The sequence below is a fragment of the Anoplolepis gracilipes genome, chromosome 1 (assembly GCF_047496725.1).
Source record: "Anoplolepis gracilipes chromosome 1, ASM4749672v1, whole genome shotgun sequence".
Classification (NCBI taxonomy): Eukaryota; Metazoa; Arthropoda; class Insecta; order Hymenoptera; family Formicidae; genus Anoplolepis; species Anoplolepis gracilipes.
In genome coordinates, this window is record NC_132970.1 from 15,554,194 (window position 1) to 15,575,444 (window position 21,251).

The window sequence follows — 21,251 nt, forward strand, 5'->3', positions numbered from 1 at the left end:
TAAGATAAGAAAGTAGAGATATAAATCAATAAAAATGAATTTAGCAATCAGAAAAGTATTTTTTTCACACACACTAAAGACATAGTTATAAGATTAGAAGGAGAGAACGAGAACGAGTTGAAAGGCGTTTAAACCGCAGAGTACAAAACGGTAACAACAAGCTGGTCCGGTCCTAGGACAACCGGATCGTCATCGTGGAGAGAAACCGGAGCAGAGTATCTCATGGTGGGGATGGGACAATACAGTTGCAGAGGTGAATTAACGCGGCCGGGAAGCGAAACAGAAGGGATATCACGATGATGAACGTGATGTCGGTAAGAAACGGTTTCGATCTTTGACGGAGATGAGTACATTGACCTACTCTTGGTACAATTGCGTCAATATCGAAATCGAAACGAATCGGATTAAGCAGGGAATAACCGACAAAAAACCAAGAAAGTAACGAAACCGGAGGTACATATATAACTCGAAAGCCGCAATTGATATACAATACAAGGAGAGACTCTCGAGTATCTTTTCTTTGATGATAGGTCCTTTGATAAATTTCGATACCGATTTTATCTGAATGAAACTTTAACGAAACGTTGGCTCGCTGTTCATTAAATACTTGCTGATATTAAATACTTTGTAAATTAAAGCCTGAGTTTGATCTTTTGATGTCACTTAAATAAAATTGGAGCAAAAAATATATAATCGATGAATGTAGAATATATCAAGTTGGACGAAAAAAGTTATAACATCATCGATATTTATTCAATTTATGTTGTAATGTAAAACTTGCATAAATTATTCTCTTTTCTCCTTTTCTCTCTCTTATTTATACGGTTTATTTATAAATCGCGACAAAGTTCAAGATAAGAGTTTAATAATATGTGCATTATTTTACTTCTTCAAACGTATTTTGTATCATACGATACACATACGTATTCAGTTTGAAACAGTATTTTATCCCGAATATTGCAAAAATTATATTATTTAAAACAAACTTTAATACTAAATAAAAAATATAAATCTCTTGTAGAAAAAAAATTGAATTATTTATTATTTAATCTTACTTTTGTCCATCTTCTTTCTCTTTAGCCTTTTGTAAATCGTTCGAAGTCCAAACGTTCCGAACGCGTAAACGAAAAAAAAAAAAAAAAAAAGGAAGAAATTGAGGAAGGGACGAAAATACTTGTGAAACGGCAGTGTCGATACAGTTGCAAAGGTGAATTAGTTGCTTGGGAGGTTACACCGCGAGTAACGATAGAGAAGAGATAGTGACTGTTCGATACTCCTCATCTCCCGTCCCTTTTCCTCCTTCCCCCTCCATCTCTTGCTCTTTTTCTCTCTCGCTTCCGCGAGAGCGCGTCGGCTTGACTGGGAGGATTCCGGTGTGTCGGTGACCATCGGGTGGGAGTGGTGCACCAACACCATCCACCTCCTCTCCGGGGTTCCCGCACGGATCGACGCACAGAGAGTGGGAAGGACAGTCAAGAAGAGCACCGCAGGAACCTAGCGGAGAGGAAGAAACGTTGGCTAGAGGGAGAAACGTCCTTCGACAACGGGGAGTAGGAAAAGGAGCACGAAGAGCAGCGCATAGAAGCAAAAGAGGGAAAGAGGGAAGGGGGGGAATGCAGAAGGAAGGGGGAGGGCAGGTCGCGTGCCCGGCGTGGTGCTACTCCGTGGCTGAAAGAGAGGAGAGTACTTATACCTTACTTTACCGACGTCTCTCACGGTTAACACGCAGGGGAGCTCTCCTTCGCTATCCTCCGCGACTATCCACACTCACCAACACACACACGCACACGCACGAACAGTTACCACGCATACAAACAAGTAACAGACGAGCACTCATACCAATCCGCATCGCGACCACACCATATGATCCAATACGTTCATATACACTGATATATCTTCTCTGTGTGTGTGGGACTCACCTACCTACCTACCTACCTACCTACCTACCTACTTACTAACCTACCCGCCAGCCTACGGATTCAGTCTCCCCGCCCAATCGACGTATATACGTATCCACGTGTTTGTGTGTACCTGTGTGCGTACAGGCGGCATCGCCCCGCTTTACAAACGGCTTACTCACCACCGTACGGGGACCACTCCGCTCTCGTCTCACGAATCTCCTCCGCGAGAGCTGCTCTTGCTGATATTCCGTACTCGTCCCGAGTGAGAGGGGAGAGGGATATCACACGCCTCGCGAGAGAGGACCTGGACAACGGAGCACGGGCGTCAAACGATCGTCGGACGGTGGTGAGCAACGGTGGTCTCTTCCGTCGCTCCCGAAGAGAGAGAGAAAGAGAAACATTGACAGGTCAGGACCTTACGTCTTGTCAACGCGCAACACGAATATATCGGGATCGTCAGTGCGGGAATCCCTCGGGAATCCCTCCGGATTCTCGCTGTATGAGACAACGGTTTGCGAAAAGAGATGGTCCATCATCCTTTAGCGCACCGATCGTAGGACTTCTAGTCAGAAAGAATAAAAACAGAGTTATCTCTCTCGCGAAACGAGAAATTGTCTACGGTGTGTGGTGTATGTGGTATTGAAAAAGGGACAGGCGCTCGTGTAGGTGCCTGAACGGGAACGATCGAGACACCGTTATTCGAGCACGTGGTCGCGCCAAGTGTAGTAGAAACGAGTAGGATTTTCTGATTGCATGTATCATTGAGGAACGATCCAAAAGTTGACGGAATGTTTGTGCGGACGTTTCGATATCTCGTATCCTCGTAGAAGGGTCGACTTGCAGCTTTCGTGCACGTGGAACGGTCGAGGAAGCAGGAGGAAGGGAAGAGTGATCTCTCGAGTGTGAGGATAGTGTGTTGTTGTCAAACGAGTGCTCCTCTGTCATCCCCGTCGTCTGCTTTCATCCTCTTTTCCCAGTGTTGTCTCACTTTTTCTCTCTTTCTCTCTTTCTCTCTCTCTTTTTTTCCTTTTATCTCTCTTTCTTTATCTCGGGCTCGCATTGTGAACAGGGCAAAGATGGAAAAGTGTCACGAACCAACGGAAATGTTACCACCCTCGACACTAAGGTCGTGGTATGATGTATAAGGTAAAGCAACTTATCATTCTTTCTCTTCCTTTTCTTTTCTTCGATATTCCAAGTGAAGCTTTTGAATGTTTATGAGGCTCGTGCGATATTCGTCAACGAATCATAGGAAGAATATCTAAAATTTAGACACTAACAGCTCTAATTTAATAATCATTAACATCAAATCGCTCTGATAAAACTAATAAAATAATCAAACAAATAAAAATATCGCACAATAGATTCTAACATTTCTGAAAAAATGTGAAAATTATTGATGTGAAATTTATGTTAATTTATAATAAAATAAAATTCATGACATCCGTAAAAAAAAAATTCGGAACATAAACATAATATTTTATATGATCCATCAAAATATGTGGCTAAAATTGTGCGAGTTAAAAATATGATACATATTCCTGCTTTCTCTTTGTAAAATGATAGGATGACAATTGTCACGAAAATTGTAGACTGTTTTAATATTTTAATATTTATTGTTTTGAAATTATATATTTTTCTTTTAATTTAAAGAATCTCTAGGCATTTTCTCGTTGTCGACGAAATCTCGACTTGTACTCCTTTGGCGCCGGCGCCTCGTGCTTCTGGTAAAATTACGGAGCTCCCATTTGAGATGCAAACTCGAGGTGTCGCGAGCACGATAATCTACGAACGGGACGAGTGATGATTGGCGCGCGAATACGGAGAAAGAGACTTTCATTTGAATAAAGACAATCGAACGTGCGTATACAGTCGAGAGTGTGATTACGGAAGTTACCTCGTGCTTGTCTATGTTACATCTGATATGTATGCGCACCTCGCGAGGAGAAAATATGGTAATATGGCAGTAACTAGAGCTGATTAGTATAGGATATAAACATTATCTTTAATGACGCGCAATTTACGATATCAGAATTTTTTAAGTGCTTGGCGAAAAGTGTCGATAAATTATTCATGCTATGAATATTTCGGATATCCGGGGGCATAATTTATTAATAACTTGTGACACATTTAGATTATATAATATTTATTAATTTATCTGCATATAAATTTAAAATTTAATTCCAGAATTCAACTGGTACTGTTAATCACATTACTTAAAAATAAACTAGGAAATATTTTTTTCTAATAATCTTTCTTACAATTCGACTCTTCGTTTCTTATTTAATATTATACATATTCGACTCAGGTTAAATTAATTTAACAGCCATTCTTGTACTATCTCTCAAAATTGTACTATTATTTAATTTAATATTACAATACATTCTTACGCTAGGGCCCAAAGAACGAGTCCGAAACGTTTATTTGTTTTTGTCTTGATTGTATAAAATACTTTAATTTGCAATACATCTTTTCATTTATACTAATATAATATTGTATTTATCTTGTATCCTTTATTTATCGACTCTCTATAGCTTACTTACATTTTAATTTTACAAATAGAAAGAGCCATTTTATATATTTATTTATTTATTATTTTATTAATTCAAATATTATCTTTTATAGTCGAGGAAAAAGAAACTGACAGTTTCTGTCATTTTAAATTTGTATAAAATATTTGTGAAATTATAGCCCGCGCATAATTTTTTATGAGAACGCAGCTTAAAAAAAAATCTTACGTAATACAGAATTAAATGAATGTCACGTTTATTATCATGGGGACACCGTAAGTTCGTGTCTTGACATTTCGCACGGAAAAAAAAAACATTGGACATCTAACTCGTTCGAAACCAGTTTCAAAGCTGCGCTTGCGATCCCTCCCGAGCAAAAGCGAAGTCGCCCACGCTCGTCCTTACATCATAGTTTGTTCTGCCGGAAAGCAGATGTTGCAAAAGCTACGTTCCTTCGCCGTTTCTGCTGTTTCCTCGTTCATAAATTTACGTGCCTCCAGGCGTACGCCTCGACTGCGCCCATTCGAGAACACGTGAGACTGCTTGATGCACACACGAGACCTTGATAAATATATTTGTATTAAAACAAATCAAATATTACATATTACATTAATACGATATAAATACAAAGTGACTAGTATCACTGAATTCGTACATTAAATTTATTCGCATAAACGTGCCTGAAATCCAAATCTAAACTGAATTCATCTGAAATTTAGACAAATTTCTAATTTGCGATAAAATTCAGGATAGATTTCTATTTAGAATTTTACATATACAAAAATTATATTTCAAGCAAAAATATAATATATCTGTATATATAATATAATATATTCAATATACTTGTTAAGATAAGCGACACATAAAATTGTAAATAGACTTCTCTCTTGAATTTTTTCGCAACTTAGTTGTAGAGTGAATTTAAGATACATATATTATATTAATTAAATGACAAAAAAATTTATATATAGCTACATGAAAAACCAGAAAAATTGAATTATTATTTATCGATGAGTTTAATCTGTTATCAATCAGATGAAGGATTCCTCTAATTTTATTGAAATTATACTGTCCATAAGAATAAAGAGAGATGGGGGTCACATAATGCTCGATTAAACGAGATATCAAAGATGCATTATTCATAGAATACGACTTGCAATGGCGCACGCAATAAACACACTATCATAGATATCTCGACAGTTTAACAGTTAATTGATAACAGGTAAGTTGGAGTGTCGTGGTTTTTTTTTTTTTTTTTATTACCGCCGTTCACAACACACAGTAACACCGATCAGACCGAGAGCTCTTATCCGATTATTTCCTTCTCCCGTTGCTCTCACTGGTCCCGCCCGATCCATCTCTGTCTCTCGCTATCGGCAATTTGTTAGAATCGGTCTCGACGCACCCACGGACCTTCCGATAAATTGCAAATTACGTCGGACGCGAATCTCGCGTGAAAGTAATTGTAAATGATACACGCCGGAACTCCTTTAGGAATGTCAATAAATCGCGCGAGAGAGAGCAGAAAATTTAAGGAAGAAAATTAGCATGAGTTTGTTTCAACCTTTCTTTTTTGACAAAATTGAACTGATTGTTTGCATCTGTATACGAATTTTTGGAATTTCTTTTGGCTCCAGCAGTTTTATATCATTATATATATCTAGGTACATGTGTGTGTAGGTATGTATGAGCATGTGTGAACTTGCTCGAAGAAAGAGGGCTTGTGATAATAAATTGTATTTTGAGATTTTGATTGAGTCAAGTATTTCAAAATTGACTCTTTGAATAAAATCAGCAGCACTATTCCGTTTAATATTAAACTCACTATGATTGTTTGCAGGTAATATTTAAATAAATAACTTATAATTTTAAAATTTTATTGCAATACAAGAATAAATAAATATAGTTATATGGGAGGTGAAATAAAAAATACTAATAATGATATAATTTCACATTTGAGAAAATAAAATTCTAAATTTTTATTTATATTTATTAAATATAATAACAAAAGTAAATAAAATATATAAAATATAATAAAATATATAATAATAATAAATTATTCCTAAGCATTTTTTCTGTTCAAAAAAAATATAATTATATATATATATATTATTTTAAGCGAAATAAAATCAAATATATGATTTAACAAAAACCATAGATAACATCACCCTTGGTATGTTCTTCTCTTCAATCTAATCCTTGCAAAACCGAATAGAATGTAGCAGTGTCAAGTAATATTACATGAACGACATCAGGATCTCTAATCTCTTTTTTTTGCGTTGCTCAACAAACCGGGCAAATGTACACAAGCAGCGTTGGCAGATCGGTATTTGAATACGGCGACTATTACGAGAATGGAGAGCGCGACAATCATGAGAGATTCCCAGACGTTCGAACAATGTCCTCACCTCAGTTCTGGACTGGCGCAAACGGCAATAAAACGGGCAATACTGAACGACAATACCGTCACCGAGTGTACCGGTCATTAAGTACCTCTGTCGCAGTGATCTCCTACCAACCAGCGTCTTTCATGATCTGCGATTTAATTGCGCATTGTTACAATTCCATAAATTGAAAGGTAGAAAGCCAATGCGAAATGTTCGCAGTCTTTTATCTTCCTTTAATTTATTTCCTTTTTATTCCTTCTTTGTAAATTTTTTTTTCTCATAGAATATTTCTTTTTTAAATATATCTCCCTAACATATGTTTACGTAAATTTCTTCTCTTTTACAAGAATGTTAGATTTCTAATTTTAAAGTTTTGCTCCTTCATAAATAAATTATTTAATAAATAATTAAATAAATAAATTATTTAATAAATAATTAAATAAATAAATTATTTAAATAAGTTTTTTGCGATACAAATAGATTCGTTCTGATGCAAATTGTATCCCGCTGCAAAAAGGAGCTTACATAAGACGTTTAGGAGGGGAAAATTGAAATAATTTCAATAGTCTTTCACGGGGATACCTGTAGCCATAAATGTAAATTCGTCTCACGACAAGATCCTCGGTAGCGTAAAAGTTCCGGTGCGTGGGCTCCGCGTCTATTTATACATTCCCGTCGTACAATGGACTCGCTGCCTTTAAATTAAATTCGACGAGTATCGCAATGCCATTGTTTAGCTCATTGTCGTTTAAAAGACTCCGTCTCGTGTTATAGACAATTAATACAATACTCTGATTCGCGTGGACCGAAAAAGCCTAGGAATTTATGCGGAGTGTCGGTGCGACTCTGTAATGCAAGGAATCACGATCAGTCGCCTCAGATGCAATATTCGCGTATCTCATTGATAATGACATTCGATATAATAAAGTAAATAATAAGCTACTGAAACTTAATGTTGTTCTTCGATTCACCTGTCCGCAGAGAAATATGCGCAGATTGGTTTATTACATAAAATTATATATATGTATATATAATCCGCCATTAGTAATGTCGTATCGCGCTAAAGCTATCAACTTTCTCGCTTGGTCATAAAGTACGTTTTATGCTCTTTCTAGACTTTATAATTAGTATAACGGTCCTTAAAGTGCTTTCAGGAGGATTTGAAAGAGAATCGAAATTTCCGCTGTCGTTTAAAAATCAATTCCGCGAATTTTGCAAATCATTGATCTCCCGACGGAAATGACAATTTTTATAGATAAATTTGGGACGAAAAATATTACACAAAACACGAGAAATATTGTTGCATCTTATCGGAAACATTTATCCTGCATCAAAACGTGAACATGACATTTTGTGATTAAGTGAACATTTACATTGTCAAACATGTGTATATACATTTTACTTTAATTATAATCCGCGTGGAAATAAAACTGTCGTATAAAGACAAGGCACGTTTTAAGCTAATTAAATTCATTATTAATTATTCAAAGCAATAAATGTGAAAATTATTATAAACCTAGTTAGGCATCGGCAATCTCTCATCGTTAACTTATGCAACGGGCAATTTACATAATAAATTTTTCGTCCATTTTTATATAAGACTAATATTATAACAATGTTATAAGAAGAGTATATCGTTTGTTATTTAATTGTAATGGACGCGACAACGTTAGCCTTGATGAAACTGCATCGGCTGCGATCTTCGAATGAACAATGCGGCGACCTTGCTAACGTGGAGAGATAATTGTAGCGCCTCAATGGAAACTTAAATTTGAGGCCACAGCCTACATTCATGATGTAAGAACGACGATAACATCGCGTAAGATAGTAGTGGAGATGTAAAAAAGGGCTGAACAAAAAATCTACATGTGTCATCATTTTATAGGTGTGTATATGCGTATGCCATCACTTTACATTCCGTTCACTCTCTTATTTCATCTTATTTTCCCTTAAGTTACTTAATCAAATTTATATATTATTTTATATGCTGTATAAATATTTAGCAAAGCGATATTTATTTTAATTAGAATAACTACACACGATGAGAAAAATCTACACGCAATTTTAAAGAATGCGAAAAGCAGGAAATACTTTTTGCCCAAATTAATGTGAAACAAATTGACTTTATGACTTCCGAGCTATTTACGTTCGTTAATGGTATTTTTTAGCAGAATAAAAAATTTAATATTTAATATTATAATAATACAATAATAATAATTATAATAATAATATATTATAATAATAATTTTTTGATAACATTTTTTAGTACACAATTCAGCGAAAATATAAAATCAAAATTACAATAAATATAAATATATACTACAATTCTTCAAATTTAATGAAATAAAAATATATATTGTTATAAAGTGCATAAATAATAAAAAAAAAATAAAGAAAGAAGTATATAAGCTTTTGTAAAAAATGAAAATTAAGAAAAAAAGAGACAAACAACTATTAGATACTGCTGAAAATTTCTTCTCTTTAATATATGGTAAGGATGAGAATTTATCGCGTGTGCATCAGATGCGTTTCTGATTTGCTTAATCAGCTCTCCATCATCGTTGATGCTTGCACGCACACTTGCTATTTCTTGCTCGTCATTGCGAGACAAGCCGCCTCCTGTGTTGGCATTGTTACACGCGGACATAATCATGAATTGAAATCGAAACCAACATCTTAAGATGGTCAGTCATCCGACAAATTGAAGGGGATATTAGTGTGTGTATGTACACATGTGTGTGTGTGCTACGATTTCGGTTACTTACTCTCATTAATCATTTTTTAAAATCATTCTTGAGTCAAGATTATGTTCCTATTCATTAATTTTTTCACGTTTATAGATTTGATAGAATTTCCTTAGATTTAATTTATATAGAAATTGTGGAATTCCCAAAAGATTCTATAATTATACCGCGAAAATCTATTTGCCGTCTAAAGATACTGCGATCTATTTCATTTGCCTATTTATCAACGGACATAGAGGGATAGTGGACGTTACACGTGATTGACGATTTGTCAGATTGAAAACGGAAATGTTCTCACGACCGATGCGGTCTATTAACGATCTACCTGCTCATTAAAATTGCAGAAAATCTCAAATGTCCAACAGAAAGAGAAATAGAAAGGGATAGAGAGAGAGAGAGAGAGAGAGAGAGAGAGAGAGAGAGAGAGAGAGAAAGAAAGAAAGAAAAAGATAGACCCAGATTATCCCACACATCCTTTCACCAATTTTCGTTTCGTGCGTCATTAGGCGACGACCTTGTAAATGGTATCTCCGAGTATCATTTCGCTCCAAGGTTTACCGGGCACCTGTAATTTAAACATTGATTAGACCTCTTTCTCTTTAAGCGTATCGCGATAGGTCTTAATATCTTACGGAAGCTATTTCGCGGATATTTTTCGCGAGTTCTATAAAAATTAATAAATAATCAATTTTACGCGTTAATAAACTTTGAATAGAAATACTTTGATTTTGCATAGTACAAAGAATGATGAAATTATTTATTCTCTCATTTTCAACATCTTTTGCTGTGTTTAACCTTTCGACCGAAAAAAAGTAGTGGACTCATGCATCGAATGTAAATGCAAATCAAATGTATTCTAAAATAATTTGCATCTAACTTACCAAGTGAAACGCCAAAGTTTATGTATACGAGAGTACAAAAATTTTTTTGCTCGCTGAATTTATTACTTTTAAAACAATTTTACAAATCTTGATTTTTCTTCAACGTTCTACACTGATTTAAAAAAATAAATTAAAATCTTAATTAATTAGGAAACATAATTATATTGTTATATATTATTATTTACTTTTATATTCTCTTGCCAGCGACGTTTTGCATATAACTATTTATTTTTTTCGTGAATATCTAAACATAATGTGCTGAAAAGTTAATTCATTTTTAAATTAAATCACGCTCACATTTTATAATACATTATTTCTTCGAGAAAAATTGCAATGTATTCTCCCTTATAAAAAAAAAAAAGAGAAAATACATGTCTGAAATCTTATGTACATTCTTGCTCGTGAAAGCATTGTAAAGAAAGAAACATGATGATAACTGAAAGATTGCCAGATCGCAGAAAGAAATGGGCCACGAGGAATGAGATGGGCTAAAAGAGAGACGGGAGAGATGGCGTTGACTAACAAACGATGATTTCGTCGTACTGTGTGAATATTTCATGAAGAAACGATCGGAGATGCCGCATAGAAGTTGGGCGTTTGCAAAGATCGCAACCGGGCAGTTCGGCAGACAATCGAGCGTAGCGAGAGGAGATGAGGAAGACGCGTTTACGAGAAAGAGAGAGAGAGAGAGAGAGTCGGAGAAGAAACGGGACAATCGCAGAAGAGGACGGAAAGCAAGGATGGATGAAGCAAAAGAGAGGGGGTTAAAGAAAGGGAATCAGGCCACAACGAGCTGGGCCCCGAAGGAAAATTCATGAAAATCTATTCCTGATTTCGTAGCCGATCGCTGTATATATTTATGCGCGATATGGAAGAGAGTTCTCTCTCGTGTGTTTAAAATCCCTCTGGGGGCCTTTGTGTGTGATTTGATTGACCGAGGAGACTCCAAAGTACTCGTAAAATTTGCCTTCCCCAAGCGATTTAATATTGATGAAACGTTTAATTTCGATAACCGAGGACAGTCTGTTTCTTTTTACTTTTGTACAAAAGACGAGTTAAGTGTTTGAACCTCGAATAAATGTAGATAAAATATTTTAGTCGTCTACTTAAGGGCCCAGTTTACTCTAGCAAATTATTACGAAATTACGAAATTAATAAACATTTCTTAAACATCTCGATTCGATGTAAACATGTATCGATAATTTTATCATATTTATTAATTATATTTATACATTTATGTTTCATTAATTTATGAATATTATTAAGTTTGTAATTAGAGCGCAGCAATACAATGACATTTGTGCGGTTTTAAATTGACCTCCTTTAAATGACAAAAAGATCAAGTATTAATGGATCTATACATACATATATACATAAATAAATCGTTTATAGGATGTTAATAGATATTATATAGTTTCCCGTCTTTTTCATTATAGCTGAAAGCGCGATATATAAACAAATTTAAATGTTTAATTATGTGACACTTCCCGATTCGCACTGTTTCGTTAACGGAAACTAATAACGAGCTAATATATTAATTAGGAAGGCACTTTCTAGAACATCCAATTAAATTACATATGTTCAGTTCATCGGCCATCACTCACGGGCGTTCCCCCGTTTATTTTCTATACTCGCGCTTCTTGTTTTCTCAGTCGATTTCACTCCTTTTAAATCACAATCGCTCGTTAAAGACGAAGCGTTATATTCTGAATCGGAATATTTGCTCGAGCTTGATAATTCGAGTGGATATTCGCTTAAATAATTAATAGAAAAAGTGTAGCATATTTTAATTACCAGTTTTATCTCATATTCCTAGAACCAAATTTGTGCTTTTTCATGAAATTCAAAACACTCTTTTGATAGACAAAGGAATCATTTATTACAAAAAACAGAAACTTAACAGGTTTCTTTAGTAAATCAGAATCAAAAACTTAAATTAATTTTAATAATCAAGAAATTTTTTTTGGAATAGTGTATTGCAAATTATAATAATATTTATATATATATATATATATATATATATATATATATATATATATATATATATATAAAAGTGTCTCTATCAAAGCCAGTACATTCATTGCGCACTTAATGGCTACAAATAAGGCACATTATCCATAATTTACCCTACGTCATCATTAAAGCGTCTTTCGCAAAAGAAACACGTAGTATCTCTCGATCAATCGGCTGAAAAGTTACAATGTAACTGAATATTCCGAGTATATGTTATATGCGTTACATACATTACATGCCTTACATTAGTATACCTTAGGTATTCCAAGTTAAAAACATATACCATTTTACGTCAAATCTGAATACGAAAAAAATACATCAATAAATGGCAAAAATTAAAGGCAATTGTAAAAATTAATTTAGACACAAACTAATTAATATATAAACATTATAAAAATTACTTAGTATTAAAACTAGTATTACTAGTATTAAAACAATAATAAGAGATTTAAAATTTATGAAAAAAATTTTGATTTTTAAACTTGCATAAATCATGGACGTATACATATATAGACTGCGCCTTCGGCTCAACAGATGTCAAAAATTGAACAGCGAGAGCATGCTTTGGATGACCGTTGATGTGACAAAGACTTTATTTGACAATCACGTTAGAAAAGAATGGAATAATGATCTAAAACATGTTCTCTATCTTCTGATGCGTTTTGACAATTAAAGCCATAGGAAACGCGCAGTCTATATATTATATTATACGTATATGGTATAAACTTGTTCGTCATAGCATAATAAAATATTAACATTTATAGCAGCATTTTTAGACATTTTGTTATATAAATTTCTATCTAATTTCAATATTTGCTCAAAAATGGTAGTATAAAAACATCAATTTTTTGTCCAAATTACCAATAAATTATCTTAAATATACTGCATTTCCCGTATATTATATTCTGAAAATTGTATAAATATTACATTATCATGCAAATTATATACATGTTTATTTATTTTCGAAATATAACAATTGTATAAATAATTATCGCATGCAGCGTGTCAAAGTTTACTATCTATTAATATTTCTTTTTAAATTAGAAAACATATCAGAAAATTTTTACGAAAGATATATTTTAAATTGTATTTCTCTATAAATTACAATGTATTATATAAAATTTTTTGTAAATCTTGCCGATCATACTTTTAAGAAAATTCATCGGCCATCAGTACTAACGGTCGGTTTCGCAAACTCGGATATCCGCCAGCGGGTAGAAATCGTTTTCAGCGCGGTTAACAGAACTAAGAAAATTGTTGTGCCTTGATGATCGTGTCTAATGGCGGAACCAATTGTTTGATATCTCTGTTACGCCAGAACCCTTCGTCGTGTTTCTCCTATCCCTGCCCGATCATCTTTTTCCTCTTTTCCTTCTTCGTTATCCTAATCCGTAGTTCCCCGAAGAATTATTACGGTTCGAACGCGAGTTGGAAAGAATTCGCGAGAAAGGCTCGTGGGGTATTTGCGATGGATCTTGATGTTGCACCTACCTGTTATCCGCAGCCGCAGGTTGTATCAATACTTTCACAGTCGATTTTTATCATGGCAACTTTTTACTAAATGTGAAACTATATTATAAGCAAGATCGGGCAGATGTCTATTGCATCTGTACGTTTCTCGGTATTATAATACTTGGAATTTATTCAGATATACAAATGATATACTTATAAATTGAGAAATCTAATTTCTCGTGCAATTAATATGATTGTATTTATAATTCTTTTCCGAAAGATATCTTTTACAATTTTTATTTCGTTATTTATACAAAAATTACACGAGATTACCGAAAAATGATAATTATTAATATATTAATAAGCGGAAAAAATGTTAAAAGTAAAAATTAATTTTCTAATTAATTAACCTGGCAAATTCCTTCGACTACCGGATATTTGAGAAGTGAAATCTCAATAAAATTGAGGTAGGATGCGAAATGAGAGGAACAAATTAAATGAGCAAAAGTGAGACACGCGCATATTAAAAGTTTATTAAAACCTCCAAAATGCGGCTGAAAATTATGGTTGAATTAACTTTTCTGCTTTTTAACACAAATTATTAATGTTTTCTTTAAATTATTTTCAATAGGCAATACAATATTTACCATAAGTAAGAGAGAAAGAAGGAAAGAAAAATAAATATATGTATGATTATAATTAAAATATTATTATAGTTAAAATATAAATATAAAATATATTAAAATATATGTATAGTCATATTTTTATAAAAATAATTTATATCAAAAATTTACATTTCTTTCTCTCTCTTTCTCTCTCTCTCTCTCTCTCTCTCTCTCTCTCTCTCTCTCTCTCTCTCTCTCTCTCTCTCTCTCTCTCTCTCTCTCTCTCTCTCTCTCTCTCTCTCTCCTCTTTTTTTCTTGACAAATAAAAATACGATATTGAAAAAAGATTAATATAGGATGAACATAGTAATCATTTTTTTATGTAATAGAGGCTTCACTTATGAGTAACGCGGAATTCGAAATAACGAAATTGTTTACTTTATGATTAGAGCATAGGTCGGGATTCCTTTATCGGCTTGCTTTACGCTTTGCTTTCATGAAGGAAACGTCTCGAGTGAGTCGCGCTATGTAACTAAATCACCGTAATCGATAGAGAAAATTGTAAGCCGCTGGATATCGAGATATGTCGGCGCGCGCGCACGCGCGTCTGAAATTCCGCGAATATGTTTTATTATAAAAAGGAAATCTTTAAGCGAGACGAAGATATCGCACGATATCGTAATCGCGTCGTTAAAATCGTCGGCAAGTCCGAAATGCCGATTTCTTCCCCTTTAATATCCCAGCGAATGCTGTTCGGTCAATCGCCGGGACTCAGCGGGCCGGAAAAATGCGTAAGAAATTCGCGAGATGGAAGTTGGTTTCGCTCGGACAGATCGCTCAATCGTTGCTCAATCCTGAAACGGCCGATCTCGCGATATAATAACGACTCAAGTTGTATTACGCAATAGCCTCGACACTTTTTTCCTGCGAGGTGATGATAAATTTCTTCTCGTCGACTTTCGATGTGCTCCTCGCGCTTCTTCGAGATTGTATAAACGATCTTATTGTCACAGTCGTATTCTCGAAAGTCATTTCTTACGATTAATTAAAGCAGATAAGATGTCGATGGATGTCAGAAAAATATATTAAATCTTTGCATAATATACATATTTATAATTTTATATATAAATATAGTTATATTTTTCTATAAATATATTTTTATTTTATATATTTATATTTTTCTTATCTGCTTAATAAGTAAATAAATAAATAAATATATATATATATATATATATGTATATATTTTTTTTTAATTAATGCATTGCCAAATATATTATTAATTTTTTACAAAATTTGTTTAAAAGATATTTCTAAAAGACATTATTATATCGAAATATATTATTATTAAAAATCTTATATTATTTAATATTTTTAAGTAGCTAAAAAATTTTAATTTTAATATTTTACAATAGACATAACTGGCACACAGAGAGACTTTAATAATTCAATTTTCTATTATGTTTAATAGTTTTACGCTAGAATAAAAAAAAGTGATCCAAAAGTGATCGGAAGATGATACGTTGTTCTTTTGAAAGCAGGATTGCGTTCGCAATGACAATATTCTGTTTCCTTTCATGACACCTATTAAGGCCACTGACTGTAAAAGTAACGGCAGCCGGATGAGCCTTAATCAGTTTCAGCACGAAAAAGAGAAAAATATAGTAGCCAATAATCGTTGATGTGCTTCGTATGCGTGCTTCCGAGTAAATGAGACGACAGATCTCGAAGATTAATGATCGCTCGGCGAGGTCTCTATGAAACGTGATGAATCATGAAATTTGAAGTGTTTTTTTTTTAAATCACAATGTCATTTTATCATTAACCTTCACCGCGTTTGACTATTCAATTAAGAAAGTTTGTCTTCATACGTTAACCAAATTGTCGATTTTGATTTTCCATTGATAAGAGATAAGAGAAAGAGAAAAGAGAGAAAAAAAAATGCGCATGAAAGATGCGTTCGATAAATATAGCATGATATAGCGTACTTTTAGATTACTTTTGCGTAAAAGGCAAGTTACTCTTCCAAATAGGAATCTCAGACCTGTCGGTTTCCATTTCCAAGAAGCCAGACCGTCGATTGGAACCGATTTACATGGATTGACTGCGATCGTCACGCGCCGTCTTTCATCTGTCGGTTCACGCGTAACATCGCCAGTAGATTAAAGAGCCATTAATTTACTTTCATAGAAAAAGAATCTCCTGACACATACATGTTTGACACGCACATAATTCATTCCGACGCCGCGCAACATTCACAAATCTTGCGTGGAGACATCGAGAGGATATAAAACAAGAAAAAGAAAGAAAAATACGAGACCGATCTTAAACTACCTCTTAAACGGCTCTTCTGTATTAAAGCACAGGGAAGAGTACGCTTAAGGATGTACACGCAATTACTGGTGAATTATAAATCATTAGTGAATTAATATGTTTGTCAGTTTGACACAAAGACGCACTTATATATTAGATTTCTTATTTATTAGCTCAATTTCTTGCTGTCAAGAAAAACACGTGCTACAAATAATAAATAATAAACTGCAGAAAGATGCGTATATATACATACAACTTGTTTAGTCCATTTTGTAGGCATGTTTCAAACAATTGCAATTCTATCCAAACCGTAATAATACGATATCCAATATACATATGTATATATACAATTGTATTATCAAATATCTATCTATTGTAACCTTATCTGCGAGAGGAGCAATTATGTCGGAAATTAATTACATATAAATGTTAAATCTCGACCCGTAACGTAAAACATAGGACTCCTTCGAAAATGAATCGTCATCAACAGAGAACAGAGTGTCTCAAATATATTCAAATTTTACAAAAAAAACTTGCTGAGAATTTCCTAATTTTTCAAGTATTTTTCTTCAAAATAATTCATAAAATTAAAGAATTTTTAGATGTAACTTTTTAAATAAATTTTTTATTGTCTGCGTTTTTATTTAGACAAAAGAAAAATATGTAAATAAATTTTATTATCATTTAAAATTGTAATAAAAAATTTGCATCTCAAATATGCTAAAATATTGAATATATAAAGAGAAAAATATATATATTTTATACACGCATATAATTTGCAATCGACAAATCCTTGCAAGATAAGAATAAAAAATTATAAAAGGAAATTTTTTTAATTTCACGAGAATTCCCTGATTCTTTTGGGCGGACGCAATTACAATGCGAATTGCACGCATTATTGGCAAGGCTACCAGCTTGACAATGATATAAAGAAACGCGTGGGCGCCGCGCACGTGGACTACCGCGTAACCCCGGAGGACACATACATTCGGCCTTTTATTACGTCCTGCGAAATCATAAATAATAATCGGCGATGCACGCGCGTGTGCGTACCGACGCGTATACACGCTTTATTCCGACACAATACATTGTCGGCGAATTAATTCCCGCGCTATTTGCCGCGCCTCGTACCGCGCGAAATCCATGAATAATGAACGAGTTCTCGGCCGAACCGAGAGCAACATTTAAAAGTTTAAACGCTTCGTACACCGCAACTTCTCTTTTCTCTATGCGTGGCGTCTTTTGAAAGTGCGAACCTTTCCGTCAGGACCTTTCACCACGCGTTCCCTTCGTCGATTATTTATTACTTGCTGAATGCGTGTTAATCGGATTCAAAATGAAAAAACAAAAGCTGCAGCTACAGTATTTAGGTTAATTTTAATGTAATATATTTCTCACATATACACACTTATACCATTACAATTACAAATCGTATTATTATACTGTTCATTATATCAATTGTACCAGTGTAATTTGTATAATATATTGTTGTAAGATTAAAATTTTTTGCAATACTCGAAATAAATAATACGAAAAGAAGAAATAATTAAGAGAAAAAAAGTTGTCATCTAAATGAAAAGTCTTTAAAAAATTATACTTTTCTCGATACATATTGGATTGTTTATAAGATGAAAAAGAATAGTTTTATATCGAAAACAAAAATAGATAATAACATGATAAAATTGCGTTATGCGAATAATGAACGCATGTATCACGTGTAAAATTTCTAAAGATAAATTTTTTATGAGTATATATGTGATTTATGTAAAAAATTATATATAAAAATTATATTTAAGCATATAGTAATTATGTTTCTAATGTAAAATGTCTAACGTCTAATATTTCCAATGTAAAACTTGTACTATTTATTCTGGTAAATACAACTCATAAAAAATTAGTTTACTTTCCAAATCTCTAACAAATTGTTCTTACTTCAATACATGATATATGTAGATGCGATTTAGGAAACTTGTTGTCTAAATGACTATGATTGCAAAATTATATACTTTTTTTTAATATTTCAGACATATATTAATAAAAATTTTAAAAACATTAGGAAAGACGAGAAGATAATAATTTTTATATGATAACTAAAAAATATATTTTAATATATGATTTTCTTCTTAAAGTGTGGAGCTATTTAAGCAATCTTTCTCTTTATAAAGATATGTTGAAATATTAGATATTTATTTGTTTCAAAAGATTTAATAAACTATTAAGACTTTGAATCGATTTGAATTTATTCCCGCTTTCTCGAGAATTTAAATTGAAATTTTCACACAATTGTTCGCTTGAAACTATACTACGCAGATCTATATGCTCCCGGCTTTAATCGCCGGTAAAATGATTCGATCCGCGTGTGTGCGAATATCCTTTGTATCCATTGTTTACATCCTTTCACCGAGAGCCGCCGGACAGCCCATCGCGTACGCGTTCCGATGAATCATAGAGACTAATGAGCCTGATAAACTCAAACGCTTCGCGTAATAACGATTTTTCTTTCTAACGAAGAAGACTCACGCGTTACGTGATCGCGCTTACGTCGTATCTACCGCGTCTCTTTAAAAGCGCGAGAGAAGCGTACGCTCGTCTTGCCGGCTATAACACGATAATGATAATGAGATAGACGCGAGAGATGGAGCAGGCGAAACTATTTACTCGCTTTCAAGATAATGAATATATTTCTTTAGAGTGGTCAGTTTTTCGCATATTACACGCTGTATTTCACAAGTTTATAAAGAGAACCGCGCGCTTCCAGTAATATAGTAATAAGGTAATTGGACAAGAGAGATGTCTGGAAACACATAGTGGTTGAAGTATCAGCAGACTGCGAGAGAGGATGCACTTGTACTATCTTGTAATTTTTTACGAGAGGAAAAACATGCGGTTAAAATGCATTATTTTAGAGAGAAACTTATCTAAAAAAAAAGCGATGTACATGAGTGGGCCAACGAAAAATTTTTATCCCGTTATTTTCTAGCCGAGTGATTTTGACGAAAAAAGTCGAAACACATTTCTTTATATGTTCGAGAGAGATGTGAATGCTACTTTACTTTGTTGGATTATTCTTGAAAAAATTTTAAGTAATTTCAAAAGGAAGCTTTATTATTTTATGAAAGTTGATAGAAATGGTATTAAAGCATTTAATAAAGTAAACCATTCTCGTCGTACATTTTCAATTTACGGTACCTAGATAAGACTTTTAAATATGATTTCTCAGAAGGTATTTACTCAAATTTATACTTTGTTCTTAATTTTTCAGAATAATCTGGTTTCATCAATATATTCAATATTTTATATTAATATTTATATATTAATATTATATATACATCAATCTTATATATGTGTTAATATTATATAAGTCACTCTTTCTCTTTCTTTTTTTTTTATACCCCACATAGAAATTTTATAAAAATATATTTTACAAATTATTATAATCAATTAAAAAACAATTTTGAAAAAAATACGGAAAAATATGATTACTTCATCCAAAACTGCAAAGAGAGAAATAAAAATATAAAAGAATACACACATTTCTGAATTTATTAATAAGAAAGAAAGAAAAGATTGTGCAATTTTTTTAAAATGTATATTAAAACGTAATCTATACACGTTTACATACTCAGAAAATATTTATTCGTAAAATAATTACGTGCCTGCATATTCCTATTTGCATATGCCCAATCACCGATTTTTTTCTGCAACTGCCTCTTGCACACTCGAAAGTAATATTTTCGCGTCGCGCAAATACATATATCAATTTAGCGACGTACGACGCACTTTATCTTCCCGACAGGGCGGTGCTTTAAAGCAACGCGCGCGCGTCGTAATTAAATGCCGGCACTTCTTGGTCCTGCTTATCGGCGGGAACGATCGGAATCCCCATACGCGGATCCAACCGTTCCCGAAGAGCGAAAAAAGAGACGCACGGATCGATATGCTCCTTTATTCTCTTCTTTACGCCTTTCTCAGAACGCAGATGAAAGGGAGAGAGGGAAGAAATTGTCACGGTCGAAAAAAAAAAAAAAAAAAAATAACCGATTGAAATGACGACAATGCACATTTGTGGGCAACTTACTTCCTTTCAGGAGAAAACGAGCGACGAATTTGTTGAACGAACGTAAATTTAAAACTGAGGAGGACACGACACACATATGTCACTCGCGATGTAAGATCCTTCTGAAAGGCGTTTCGCGAGAGTTGAGACGACGAAAACAGAAAAAGGAAGTAAAAAAAGAAAATTTTATTAAACACTTTAAAAAGCATTATATATGCTTAATAAAAAGATTACTTAAAATTTCCGGCAAGTATTATTATTATTATTGATAACTCTAACGTCATTCTGAGAGAACGGACGTTATGTTTTCGAAAGGAAAGAAAATATTAGTGACCAAGTGTTACAATGGTGAATTTTAGGTCGCACAATACTTGAGTAATTTGGGAGTATT

General features: G+C 33.5%; 1 protein-coding gene across 1 annotated transcript in view; it reads left to right on the forward strand.

Annotated features, from left to right (window-relative positions):
- Positions 1-2,211: 2,211 nt before the first annotated feature.
- Positions 2,212-21,251, forward strand: part of LOC140669674 (uncharacterized) — a 30,712-nt gene continuing 11,672 nt past the window's right edge. Inside the window, exon 1 of the mRNA XM_072899710.1 lies at positions 2,212-3,047. The gene's annotated coding sequence lies outside the window, so the exon portion shown is untranslated. The remainder of the gene's footprint in view (positions 3,048-21,251) is intronic.